The sequence below is a fragment of the Sipha flava genome, unplaced genomic scaffold, assembly GCF_003268045.1.
Source record: "Sipha flava isolate LNK unplaced genomic scaffold, YSA_version1 40_pilon_pilon, whole genome shotgun sequence".
NCBI classification, from domain to species: Eukaryota; Metazoa; Arthropoda; class Insecta; order Hemiptera; family Aphididae; genus Sipha; species Sipha flava.
In genome coordinates, this window is record NW_020273126.1 from 2,268,975 (window position 1) to 2,282,876 (window position 13,902).

Genomic DNA, 13,902 nt, shown 5'->3' on the forward strand with positions numbered 1-13,902 from the left:
ATATCATCGGTACGACCGTGCGCAGGACTCGTGAACCATCGCTACACGTACGTTTTTCGGTGCGGACCGACCGTTGCTGTTTGTCGACGATTTCAGGTCAACGTTTGCGCCGGTCAATATTTTAGCGAACAGTGAACGATTCGAACCTATACGGTACAACCGCGCGCAAACGTTACCTCTTAGTAAACACGGTCCGGTACGTTCGAGAAAACCCGTCGGTCGTATCCCGTACGGCGCCCCCACGCGTACTCCTCGCATTGTTGCCCGCGCGCAGGTCCAACATTACGGATCGCCATGTGTTGCTTTTCGTTTTACTACACGTGACGACGAGTCGGCTGGATGCGCGCAGGCTGGGTGCGGTCAACCCGTCGAGTTTCGAATACGGCCGGATCCCCTCTCGGTGCGTTATTACTGTTATTATTTTAATCACGATCGCAGGATTATTGCATCGCAAGACCCGCGCGCCTATGTCGTCGACCGTGCCAAGCATGTACGCGTAATGCAATGTTATTCGCACGAAACGCTGCGGCCGCAAGTTTGACACGAGTCCCTTGGCTATTTTCTCTCGTATTTTCGTTCGCTGTACGTACGAATATGCACACGCGGGGATAATCTCGGAATTCGTACGGGCAAGAGCGCCCTGAAACCCTATCCGAGAGGCTGGTGTGCCGAAAAGCCCCTCGGAAACCGAACAGTTATTATTCAGTCACGGTCTACAACTAATTACAGTGTATATCTTCAGGGCTAGGAACGTTTTGGCGAACTTATATGTTTTCATCAATTTGACGGATCGAAAAAAAATAAAGTGTCAAGTGCCAATGTAAACGTAAGTGTTTCGGATCAAGGAAAAACTATTGCTCCTCCTCGCATAGTGCACATTGATTTTTTTCTCGAAACGTGCATTCCCCCCGAGCAAAAGTTATTTCCTACACATTTCGTTAATTCAGTCATAAATAAACATGCGCGTAGGTGATACAAGAGCAGCAACTCGTGCAAAAAAAAAAAAAAAAACAGAATTTCAGTTCACCGAAATCATGTCATATTGTTGAATAGCCCGACGGCTGCTGCAAGTGGCCGATTTATTTTTGAAAACGATTACAGGAAAAAATCGTTCGAACGGTTTTATTAAATATTCACAGTGAGAATAGTGCAAAACTAGAAGACGTAATAGATTTGTTTGCTGAACAGCGTTCCAGACGTTTACGATTCCGTTTGTAACAAATGAAAAAAGTTACATAATTTTTTTTCTTCTTTTATATATATAAAAATGCTTACAATAGTTTTTGTTTTTATGAATACTTATTTGATATTAATATTAGACCTTTCCCAAAACAAAATTCTACGTCCACCACCGACGACGTCCGCCGTTATTCTGATTTCGATCGGCAGTTTACGGAAAACACTTTCATCACGGTTCCGTTGCGAAGGAACAGAACGGTGACCACGCGATCGCACGTGTAGGCCCTGTTGACGTTACCGGAATAAGTGAACATTTGCTGTACAGAGGTTAGATTTTATTTTGATATGCTCCCGAAACAGATATGTACTCTATCCCACCTCCATCTTGAGCCTCGTGATTCCCTACATTTTCGTTTCATTTTCGGATTTCGTTTCGCGGACGGGTTCAACTTGTCGAATTGAAAAATTCATCAGTGACTGTTATGCGCTGGTGTAACACTTTTGTCCGGGAAAACGGATGTCACGTCGTGCTCGCGATACAATTCGTCGACGATCGTTCAGCCGCCGGCGCGTCATCGCCGTCACACGTAACACTCGCGTTACCGGAAACAACGTCCGACGGGCGGACTAGGTTACCGTAATAATAACAATGATCAGTGGCGCAATCAATGTGGTGGAAGGGAGGGGGGCTAAGGCATAGGTGCAACTAGGGTAAAAAAATCTGAGGGGGGCTACAGCACTCCTACCAAAACTTAAAATCACCTGTAGATTACTCCTATTCTTATGCGTCATGTTAATTTATTTTAGATTCTCAGCCAAATTGGATTCACTGCAATGTATCTTTTTTTTGTATGTGACACTATTGTGAGTTAAGTATATTGTATGCGGTATGCCATGTATGACATGGAATATTTATGAGGGACTATGTGCCTATGAGCTAAGGGGTATACAGCCCCCGCCTTTACGGGTTTATGCGCATGTACCAGTGTACAGCGCATTACTTAATAATACGTAACGCGATAGCGAATTACTGTAATAGAAATAAATACATAACAACAGCACACGGGTTAATTTTAATTGTTATTATAATGATAAATTTATAAGCACGTTTGTTTGCGCAGCTGTTCCGCGCATTTATATTATCGCGTAAAGCGGTGCCTACCGTCGAACCGACAAGTGTTCGATGAAAATCAAAAAACTAACGCCGTTTTTCGGATCGCCGTTGGCATGCACGTGCGATCTTGTTACGAATTAATTTTCGGCCGTTACTTTTGAAATGCATTACGAAAACGGTTATCCGGTTTGGTCTGTCGGTAATTTATTTTTCTCCTCGAACCGTCGCGTACAGCCACGTACAACTGTACGGGTACGCAATCGTTTTCGTCGGTCGGTCTTCCACGTTATGTAACACGCGCACGCGTCGGACATACGGTAGAGGGTTTTTTAAGATAAATTTCCCCCCCCCCCCCCCCCATTACCCCTCCCCGGAGGAGCGTACTGGTTTAACACGCTGAAACCGCGCGGAATGTTTCGCGTCGCCCGAACCGATTTCGTTTTTCCCCGCGTCGTGCACGGGACGACCGATTTCCTTATGACAACGGCGGGCGACGAACGACGTTGTCGCGCTGCCTCGCGAACGGTTTCTACGTTTTCGGTCTGTCGTACGCGGCCCTCGGTACAGTGACCGGGCCCGAAAAACGCACACGTCGATTATGAATGCCACGTTTAATACGACTAATAACATCGGTCCGTTTGGCGGCGGCCGGGGAAAAAGGACTGAACAGCAGATGACAACGACAGGTGATACGCGCGGACCGACAAACACGTGTAATTGTGTTTTTCAATGCAAAACGAGTAGCGTAATATATTTGACAACAGAAGGACTGCTGTTTTTTTTTTTTTTTTTTTTGTATTTGCGTTCGTCAGCGTACAATGACTGTACACGAGAGACGTGAGTACACCGACGTGCTGCTGCTGGTGCTCGGGAACGGCGAAACGAACGGATCCACGTGAACAACAACGTTGACGGGCTTAAAATCACTAAATTTTTATCGCAAATAACGTTCTCACAGTTTGGTAACTGCGACTGGACGCAGCGTAACGCGAGAAACTGGACGTCGGCGGACGTGTACGGGTATATGTGACGGTATTCCGGATAAAACGATTCGCCAGCTACGTATTCGGTTGGTTTTTGTGTCTCTCGCGCGCAACGATTAACGACGCGTCGGATAAAACGATGTTATTTTCAAACGAAAATTAGGTTTTTTTTTTTTTTTTTCTCATTCGCCTGCGACAACGAATCGGATTTCGTGTACCGTTCCCGTTGTAGACCGAACACTCGAAACGATTTCTTTCAAAAAAAATTTTAAACACCGCATAATTAGGTTAACAACATAGTATTAGGTGCACGCATGGTACGTATTTTAATTTTTTTTTCGTTCGTAAATGCAAAATCTTGTTTGTACGACTATGCATTTGCAACGCGATCTACTTGTTTGCGTGAATTAATTTTATTGCGAAAACTCAAGTATTTTCAAGTTTTTTTTTTTTTTTTTTTGTTCCCATCATCCGGATATCGAACGATGTCCGATCATCAAGATACTCGGAGGGGTCGTCACGAGCGGGTTGGTCGTACGAACGATTATTTCCTTGTACACGAACTCGTTTGGGGGGGGGGAGGGCGGGCGGACCTCTAGGGATTATTCGCAACGTCGAACCGCAACGGACATCACTGCTTGCGCGAACATCACGACGATGACGAAGGACGCGGGAATACCGCGGCGGCGTGCGCACAAAAATAACTGTGTCGTGCCCTCGTCGAAACGCCGTCGTAGGCGCAGTGGTCTGAAACGAATATTTAGCCGGCCAAAAGTGCCAAAGTGCCGTTCCGAAAAACTGAAAAACTAAAAAAAAAGTACTAAATGTTATGATTAATTATTTTTTTATCACGATGTTACGCGGGTAAATTAAAAAATATGCAATCATCAAGGCTTGCGCGCAGCAATTCGATTGGAAACAATTGCATTTTTATCGAATATTTTCAACTGTCGCGCGAAAATCTAGCCGCGGAGTTCAAACCCGAAACCTGTCCGACGGACTCTTTCGATTCCGGTCGGCGGGACGCAGCCAAAGCGGCTGAAAACTGTATCGAAACGTTTCGAAACTTCGGTACCAACTCAATATCGACACGATTAAAATTGGTATAAAAACGTCACGTCGAAATATCCGATTCCACCCGGTGCACGTACACTTGTGAGCACACAGCGAGTCCGGGTGCGCAGTAATTGCGATCTCGTTTTTAAACATTTCAAACGCTCCGTATACACATGGTGGATGATGTTTACATTACATTCGGATACGTGCACCGGATACACCCGAAAACTCGTCCAACTCGTACAACTATCGGTTTTCCTCGGGGTTTTTTTTTTTTTTTTTTCCATTTATTTTATTCGAACAAGTGTCGCAATGAAATTGCGCCATCACACGTCCAATGAATGCAGACGCATTGGTAGCGTGGAGTGTGCGTGCGTGTGAATATCTAAACGCGTACACGCGTGCGTAAGTATACCTTTGACTTTTTCCCCGGAACGCTTCGCAACAATACGTTAAATATACATATACTGTGCACACGTTCGTTTCGTTGCAATATCGTCTTCACGATCGCATTGCTCACCGTAAAATGTGTACACATATACACGCAGATAACGTGTTATAACTATCTCGAGAGTTGTAATAATATTGTATCGATTCCGTTACGAAATCCGAGTAGGTTCTGAAATTTCGACACCGTTTACGCCACGTGACTCTCTCTGTTCGCTGTTGCGTGTTATCGGGTACCCTTTGTTAACACCATCTTCGCGTACACATTGATATTGATATTCTACAAATATTTATCTCGTGTTATATTATATGCAAATACATTACGTTGTACGTTCCGAGTTCGAGTCGGTAATACATTATTTTCGGTTCACGGTCGATTATCGCGAAACGCCGGCGCACATGTGCGGCCTACGAACCCGCTGTAACGGTTCCCGTGGCACTCGAAAGTATAACGTAATAGCGACGAGACGTGCCTAAAACGAAACGTTAAAATAATCTATTTTTTATTTTTTCCGCGCTGTTATTTCGTAAAACAAAACTGATTTCGAGATTGTCTTGAATTACATCACATAATAACAATAATAATAATAACAACGTGCAATCGCATTTTACACAGGCTTACGTGTTATTATAATTATTTAACGTATTTTTAATCGTTTGCACGGATGGTGTACGAGACAAAATGTAATACGTTTTTTACACGCGAACGTCGAAACGGACAGAAAAAAAAAACCGGGGATTTGAAAAAAATTCTCACGTTCCTTGTTTTATTGCGAAACTCTAATTTATTTTTTTAGGCCAACATAGTGACCGAGATCCTGAAATGAAAGAGAAAAAAACATAGCAGACCCTTTTCCGGGGCCTCTACGCCCTTATCCTGGTAATTTTTTTTATTACCAAATGCGTGTAGACTGTGCACAAAAAACAATAGAAAAAATAAAATACGATCTATATAAGGATAACGGTCTCGATCCCGCATTGTTTTTTTGTGGGGGTAAGTATTTTTATTTATTTTTTTTTTCGCATTTTAACGTATCTCTATGTGTGCCCTCGTTTATGCGTAATTAAGACTCGAAAGGAAAACAATATGATCGGATGGCAAAAAAAAAAAAAGAAGAAAAAATTATAACCGGACAGAAAATCCGTTATCTTGATTCTGCGGACATCCATAATGAAAAATAAAAAAAATTGTGTACAAAAAATTGCGTTTTCCTTTTGACTGCTTCTGATTTAATTACGAACAGTATTCACTCTTCAGAACCACACAAGTGTGCACTCGACGAATTACATTTTAATTTATTTTAAGTATGGGGTAACTCTTTTATTTTTTTTTTATTTTTTATTTTTTTTTTTTTTTAAAGGAAAAACGAAAAAAAAAAAGTAAAACAGTTAATCCGTTTCTCGATAGTGATTTAAAATCGTTAAAAAACACACTTTCACGCGCAGTCATGTTAGAGTTTGTACTGCACAAAGTTAGGTAGTAGTACCTAGACGGGGTATTAACATTTTTTCAACACGTCCGTTCAGCTAATTTTTATCGTAAACACGAAGTTGTGCGACGTAGAACGGAACGTATGTTTTTTTTCCACGAGAAGCCGACCGGGTCGCACTTGTTCAAACAAAACGTCAAGAATCGACCGACGCAAACGCACAACCGGACACTGCTGTACGAACTGGTCCGCGACGAAATCGAATAAACCGCGGACGGTGTCGATCGGATCGCGATCCTATCCTGTGTTCTGCATCCGAGACGCGTTCGACGTCGCAGTGCCGTCGACGTAAAACGCGACGATTCGTTTGTCGACACGTGAAAACAAAATAACAATACTCGTCCGATCGGGAATACTTCTCTTCCCGCCCGGACGTTTGCCGCTGACCGGTCGTCGCGCGATTTTCTGCGACCGAAACGGACGAACGACCCTCCCCCGAAATCGTAACGTTTTCGGTCGCTAGCCCAGTGGCACCGAACAAAACGGTCATCGGTCGACCAATTCACGACCCACCTAAGAACGTAAGTTCCGGGATCGGTACACTCTCTACCAAAAAAAAAAAAAAAAAAAATGTATAACCTATTTTTAGTATTTTTAATAGCGTTCGGGTACTCGAACGTTTTGAATAGTAATTGTTAAACGGACAGCATTACAATACCGCTTATTCCACGAGCATTAATCCGCGACGGTAACAGCCGAAAATAAAAACGATCCGGTCATGACCAGACTCGAACCATTCGAACGCGTGTCGCAGCGCAACACGAACGCGTGATCTGTACGCGCGCGGAAAAAATTACGAAAACGCGCCGGCAACGAACGCGTAAACGGTATTCTTGGCACGATCGATGATTCACCGTCCCGAAGGCACTTCGATGGAACCATCGCGAAATTCCGTATTCGGCCCGCACGTGCGAAAGCCTATGACACGTTTACTGCGTGCTCAGCGGATTCCGCCTAGTGTGGGCCAGTGACGTAATTTCGATTTTTTTGAGTGGGGGGGGGGGGGGGTGCAAAAGTTTTGACCTACCCGTAACATAGCCAAAATAAAAATTAAAAATAAAACCGTTCGTCAACAAATACGTCAAGTGAAATTCGCTGTTAGTAAAATACTCATTGAGAATAGAAGAACAATTCATAACACAATACAAAGAATCGAATGATTTGTAAACGGGCTCGCGGTTCGTATCCGACCCGCTGATGATAAGAGGAGGTAGGTATAAGTTGTAGCACTCTTTTCTCAACGACAACAAAAACTAAGCAATAACTCAACAACAATCGTTCGAATTACAACGCGATCGTGAGCGTTTTTCGGATTCGTCTCTAAAATCGCCATTTCGAACAAAAACCCTCTTCCTTCGACAACGTAAAACCGTCGAACAACTATTACGCGTCCCGAGATCATTGTTATTCGTTATCGTTCCGTACGTTCGTTTAACCATTAATTTGGTTCGACATTGTTTATTCTTCCAATCGTACGGCTCACGTGCGTGGAATAAAAACTTTTCTAAAATGTCGGCGGTTTCGAAGCGTGTTCGGTTCACGAGCGTACTCGGCGCGGGCGAATAGGGTTCACGTTGAGCGGAGTCCGCCCGCTGTGTTGCTGTTTTCCTCCGACAAGGACGAACGGCTCCGACGTCTGCGGATCGCGTTCGTGCCGCGGTCCATTACGAGAACAGTCGTCGCACATCTAAACGCGTGTACGTGTGAACCGATCGATGCCGTTGATAACGCGCACGGTACACATGAATGCCGTTGTCCGTGTGCAAATACGCGAACGCGCAGACGGCGCAGGATAATGATACGCAGTCGGTCCGTGGGACACGTCGCGTGCGTGGAAACGCGGAGAGAGAACGGTTACGCGATTTGAAATCCGTTTGTTGTTTACTCCGACCATTATTAGTATATTGTTGCCTCTTCCGGCCCTCGAGATTGATAGGTTGTACAACGGTGGCGACTGCGGAACCCAATAGCTGCCGCGCGGCAGATTGTCAATGCCGAATTATAATAATAAAAACTCGGGTGATTATTTTCACCTTTCTTACGCGCGCGCACACACGATTACGTATAATACGTGCGCGCATCGTATACACCGGTTTGCGACGAGTCGTCGGCATAAATCACTCTCTTCCCGGCGGCATCGCGCACCAAGGAAATCCGGAAACGACCCCGGTGCGTTTCGCTATTGAAATGTTAATGGTGTAACATCCGAGAGGAAAAAAAAAAAAAAAATGATCATAAATAAAAAACGTTTCGCCGACGGGTCTCGGTGCGCTAATCACGTACGTACGTACGTGTGTGTGTGTGTGTACGCGGAAACCTTTCAGGTACACTTACGGGTATTTGTTTGCGGACGAAAAAATACATAAATAAAAAACTGAAATCGGGGTCACCCGCGGGACTCTACGGGCGAACCGCCGTTTTTTTTTCACCCCTTTCAACCCTTTCAGATGATTGGCACCCCTGAGATATTTTTTATTTCTGCCCGTACCCTCCAGGAATCGGATCGTCGTCGTCGTCGCCACCGTGTCCGCGACGAGGAAGATGCACACGCACGTAGTGCGCGAACGGTTTTTTTTTCCCGTACTCGCCCCATTGTGCGCGCTCAAATCCTTTGTGTACTGTGCAATCGCATTCGCCTGCGTCGCACATCTTCGCTCGACGATAGTGCGGCCGCGTGTTACGCAATACTACGGTTTGTAACGATGGTTTCTGCTCGCGCGCGCAGTCACGCCGGAAGGAAATCCTGGGCAAGAACAAAGGTAGAAAAAAAAAAAAAAAGAAAACACTACCCGACCCGGTGACGATGACGACATTTTTTTTTCTCGCCGTAACGATCCGCGCGCGTTATGCATATTCCGACGACGTATCACACAATGTCGCGTGTACTCTGTAACGGGCATGGGTCCCGCGATTTCCGTACCGATCGATTCCACTTCGCCGAGCTTTTGCGCGTGACGAATACCTGTGAGAACGATACGGTGCACCGATCCACTGGGATACGTACGCGCCATCGTATCTGTTCCTCCGGAAAGGATTATCGTTCCGTTTCGCAATACGAACGACTTTTGCTCCGCATCGTTACGCTCAACGGTGACGCGAGTGGCGACCTCGGTCCGATCGTCGACGATCGTAGTAATGACGATAGTCACGTGTACACGAAACGCGTACGAGAATCGAATCGTTTCTTGTTACGAGGGGGCACATGTTACGTTTTTCGTGAAAATGGTTTTATCCTGGTATTCTGTTATTTGTATATAAGTTTTATTTTTTCGCAGTATCGAAATTCGGTATAAATATCGAGCACCACGAAAATAACATGCATAAATTGTTTTTTATTTTTATTTAATCGCAATACTTTGGAATTTATGTAGATTTTTTATCATTTCCCAAAAGTTCATCTGTTCAAACACGCGCCGTTTTTTTTACAAAAAGCGATTCAACTGTTGTTGCCGTCCGTTGTCGATCCGAGCGGGTTCAGTGCGCGTGTGCCCGTCGCCTTGCCAATTAAATAATTCGGTGCGCAGCGGAAAGAGAAAGGACGCGCGTGTTTCCTTCCGTTTTTCGCACCGAGCGCGTATTTGCTGTACACGCGTTCGAATCCGATTTTAATACGTACGATCGTCGCGCGGGTCGAGCGAATACGTGCGCGCGTGTTTTTCGTTGGCCCGGCGAACCATTTAACCAAGGTTGACGTTAGGAGGGGAAAACGGGTGAACATTTGTCCTCGTGCTTAAAATTTTCGTTAAAACATATTTCGTACGGAAATCTCACGATGCAAAACGTGAAATGTGCGGATCGCCTGACGTGTGCTATTTCTCGAGAAATCCGTTCGGCCGTGCAACGAAACGAATTAACAAAACAACAATATAACATTATATTTGATGTGTCGGGTGGTACGCCGCATGGCCTGGAGAGTGATTTGATCGCATTCCTCAAGTTTAACTAGTCATTAGCCGATGTCGCGTGCAACCGTCACCGAGTCTGATCGTAAAACAGGTTTCGCCCAGGGCCTCGCAAAAGGCGTTGCTTTCAATCGTCCCGAAAACGGTACGAGCCATTTCTTCAGCGTCGACGGGATTTCCGATTGGAAAACGAAACGTTTCGCCCCCTAAGCTCGATCGTTTCGGTGCGTTTGACGCGCGTTCCGTTTCGGCTTTTTCGCAGAGCTCCGAAACGGCTGGTGGAAACCAATAGCGTACAACGACTGCGGGCTCTAGCGATCGTTCGAAAACGCGGCGGGACAATTTTTTCGTCGTCCTGAGAAATTGCCGCGTGCGCACCGACGTCGTTAAAAACGTCTACCGTTCGCATTACCTATTCATGTATAATATAGTAGCCATTGTCAACGCAAACGTGCTATTCTTTTGTTGGTATTTGAAATCGCATTATCGGTGTTTACGCGCGTCGAGAGCAAAGTCATCTGGGGTCATCGTCGTCGTCGTTTCGCACCGTCAATACAACCGGGTTGCGCGGTGCGCGTTTCTATTCCCTCGGATAAGGTCCACAATCATGGAGTGGCGATTTTCTTCAAAACGTATTTCGTAGACAACGCAGTTCGAACTGCAGTTGTCACGCGGAACTAGTAAACGGAAAACGTTTGAACGATGAAGTGCGCGAAAGAAAGTGTCGAAATCGAAAAGTTCTCGATTGTTTCCCATCTCGGCCACAGTGTTATGTGGACAATAATAATTTAAACGTTGCGTCGCGTCGAAAGAAACGGGGTAACGACGAACGCGTTGAGCATAACCGTAAAAACTGTCGTGCGTTCGCTTTCGATTCAATCGCGTACGTGTCATGTTCGACGATACCGACGCGTGGAACGCAGAGCTAAAACAGATCCGAAGAGAGAGAGAGAGAGAGTTTTTTTTTTTTTAGCGATCGCTTACCGGTCCGAACGTAAAAATCGACGGTAACGATGTACCTTTTGGTTCGGGGTTCGCTGGTGCGTTTGTGTTCGCGCAGTTTGCGCACGGGGAAACGGACGGGAAGAGCATCGGAAACGCGATCGTACGAACCGTGCGCGTGAAAAACGCAAAATTTCCATTGTTTGTCGAGAAAAATCGTATAAGAACGCGACACAATAAGGTCCGGAGACGGCAAATTGACTTTTGGCCCAACGACGCGTAGATACACCTGCACGTGTACACGTATATATTTTTATGTGCATTGCGTGTCGGTCCGAAGAGAGCGTATCGGAACCACACGCAGTACTCTCGCCGGTTATTGTAAAAACGGAGAGTGCGTTGCGGCGAAAAAACCATGTCGTCACGCGCCAACTTGTCCGCGCACGCGGGACGACGTAACGCGTACTGCTACGGGTACACGTGGAAATGCGTATTGCACACGATCAGGGCCGTCCTGACGATTTGCGGGGCTCGGGGCAGAGTCAAAATGCGGGGCCTTAAAACGTCGAAGATGTCACTATCGCGCGTCAGTTGCATATTGGAACTCAAATGTGCGCAAATAGTCTTAACGAATATAGTACCATGCACTTACAACAATACGAATAAGTAAATTAATCAAGTATACAATAAACAACTTTACATGAAATAAAAACGATGTGTACATTATTTTTTTTTTTTTGCTCATCAATTTCACTTTTTATTACTCTCTTATTTGTCGTGTAAAATCGGTTATAAATGTCGACACTCGTTTTGTTTAAATTAAATGGTTAAATCTGTGACAAACAATATTTTATTATGTAATATAATGTTGTACATTACTGATTAACAAAAATTAAAATTTTTAACGTTTCGTCGGTAAAAATCTGAAAGAAATCGGCTTCAAATATTCAAGCCGTTCAATCTAACCTTTCCCCCATGATACCGTTGTGTTCGTTGCGCTAGAAAATCGTATTAGCACGAATCGTTTTTGAACCAATCATTTTCAAATAATTATTAATTCGAATCGAATTTAAGATTTCGGGAATTGTTTATAGAAGTATTATAGAACGAGAGAGAGAGAGAGAGAGAGAGAGAGAGAGAGAGAGTGGTAAAATATGCTGTTGAGTTTCGAATGAAAACTTTCGCGTGCACCGGTTGTTCGCGTAACGGAAGAAGGACGTTTACCCCGCAACAACGACGTGGACATCTCGTATCTTACTTTATGATAGAACGTATCGTTTCAACATCAATTCCTATACGATCTACGCGTACGCAGCCCAATTTTTCATCGATCCAACGGGACGAAACATTACGTTTCGACTGTCGCGAAACGCACCGATGTGCACTAAGCGTAGGCGCGCGAAGAAAAAAACTACAATATCTGCCGTACGGTCGTAACAGTAGTACGCCGCGGCAAAAGGTTTATGATCTTAAACGCGTCGACAGTGGAATGTACGTACATTGTTGCCGATGCGAACTAAAGTGACGTACCGCATTGAGTCACCGTCGTTAACGGGTTGATATTGCATTGCTTGCACGTGTATTATTTATTTTTTTTTCCCCAACGTTTAACAATTCGCCCGGCGTACGGGTGCACGTGACTGGACGATGAGTCGTTGATTCGCAGCGATCTTCGACGGACACCTCGGACGATCGGATATCGTATAACGTTAGTGAATAGTTTTCATAAACCTTGAAAACGGTACGTCGTCTTTCGTTGCGCGGGTCGAGCGCAAAGTGCGATTTACACGTGCGACCGATTCGGACGTGTTGCGTAACGTCGCGGGACGTACATCTATCCGGTTCGGTATTCCGACGAGTTGATTCGGATCCACTAAGCTGTGTACGATCTGTGCCCAAACGAGTCGATTGACGATTGACAGGAACGCTTGGATTCGCTAAACATACCAATACATCAGTAGACGATGTTATAGATTTTTCACTATACAAAAAATAGACTTATAGACTTTGGTTTGTAAAAAATTTTTTTTTTCTTTTTTCTTATCATATTAGTTAAACACTTATTATTTTATACGGGCACGTGGGCGCAATATGAATTTGCATTTAGTCCGAGTAAGTTTTTGTGAGCGGTTGGGTAAATTGTTCTTAAACCCCCTCTCCCCCCTGAGATGAACTCTCAAATATGCCGCTGTTACGAGATGAAAAAGATAGGGAAAAATTTAATCGGACGACTAACACGCTGAAGCCGGGCAAATCGCGAAGACTTTCGAGACGTTCGAACGTGTCCAACCGAATTTTGTTAGTTTTTCATACGACGATTCGTGATAGAATTCTCACCACGAGATGTTCGTGTACGTTATCATTGAACCGGCGCGTAATTGCGAGACAAGTTATTGCAAATGTTTACCGAGGAAAGAAAGAAAACGATCGGTCGACGAAATGCGCGGTTATATTTATTACATCATTTTTAGTCACATGCGGTCGGTAAAACGATCTAACGGTGCACGTGTGCGCGTACGACGTTTATATATTTAAATGATAAAATAATAAAAAACTATTAAGCGGTTTTAATGCGCTCGTAAATCAATACGTAATCAAACGAACAAACAGTTTATGTGCGAAAATAAATGAACAAAAGCTTAGCCCGGAGCAATATTGTATATTGTAAATTACGACTGGTTTCGAATTGAAAACCGATCATCAGGTGCGCACCAAGTCGATAGAACCGCGACTGAACATGAAAAATATAAACCGCTACTCGAAACCGAAAAAATCTGTGAATTTCAATG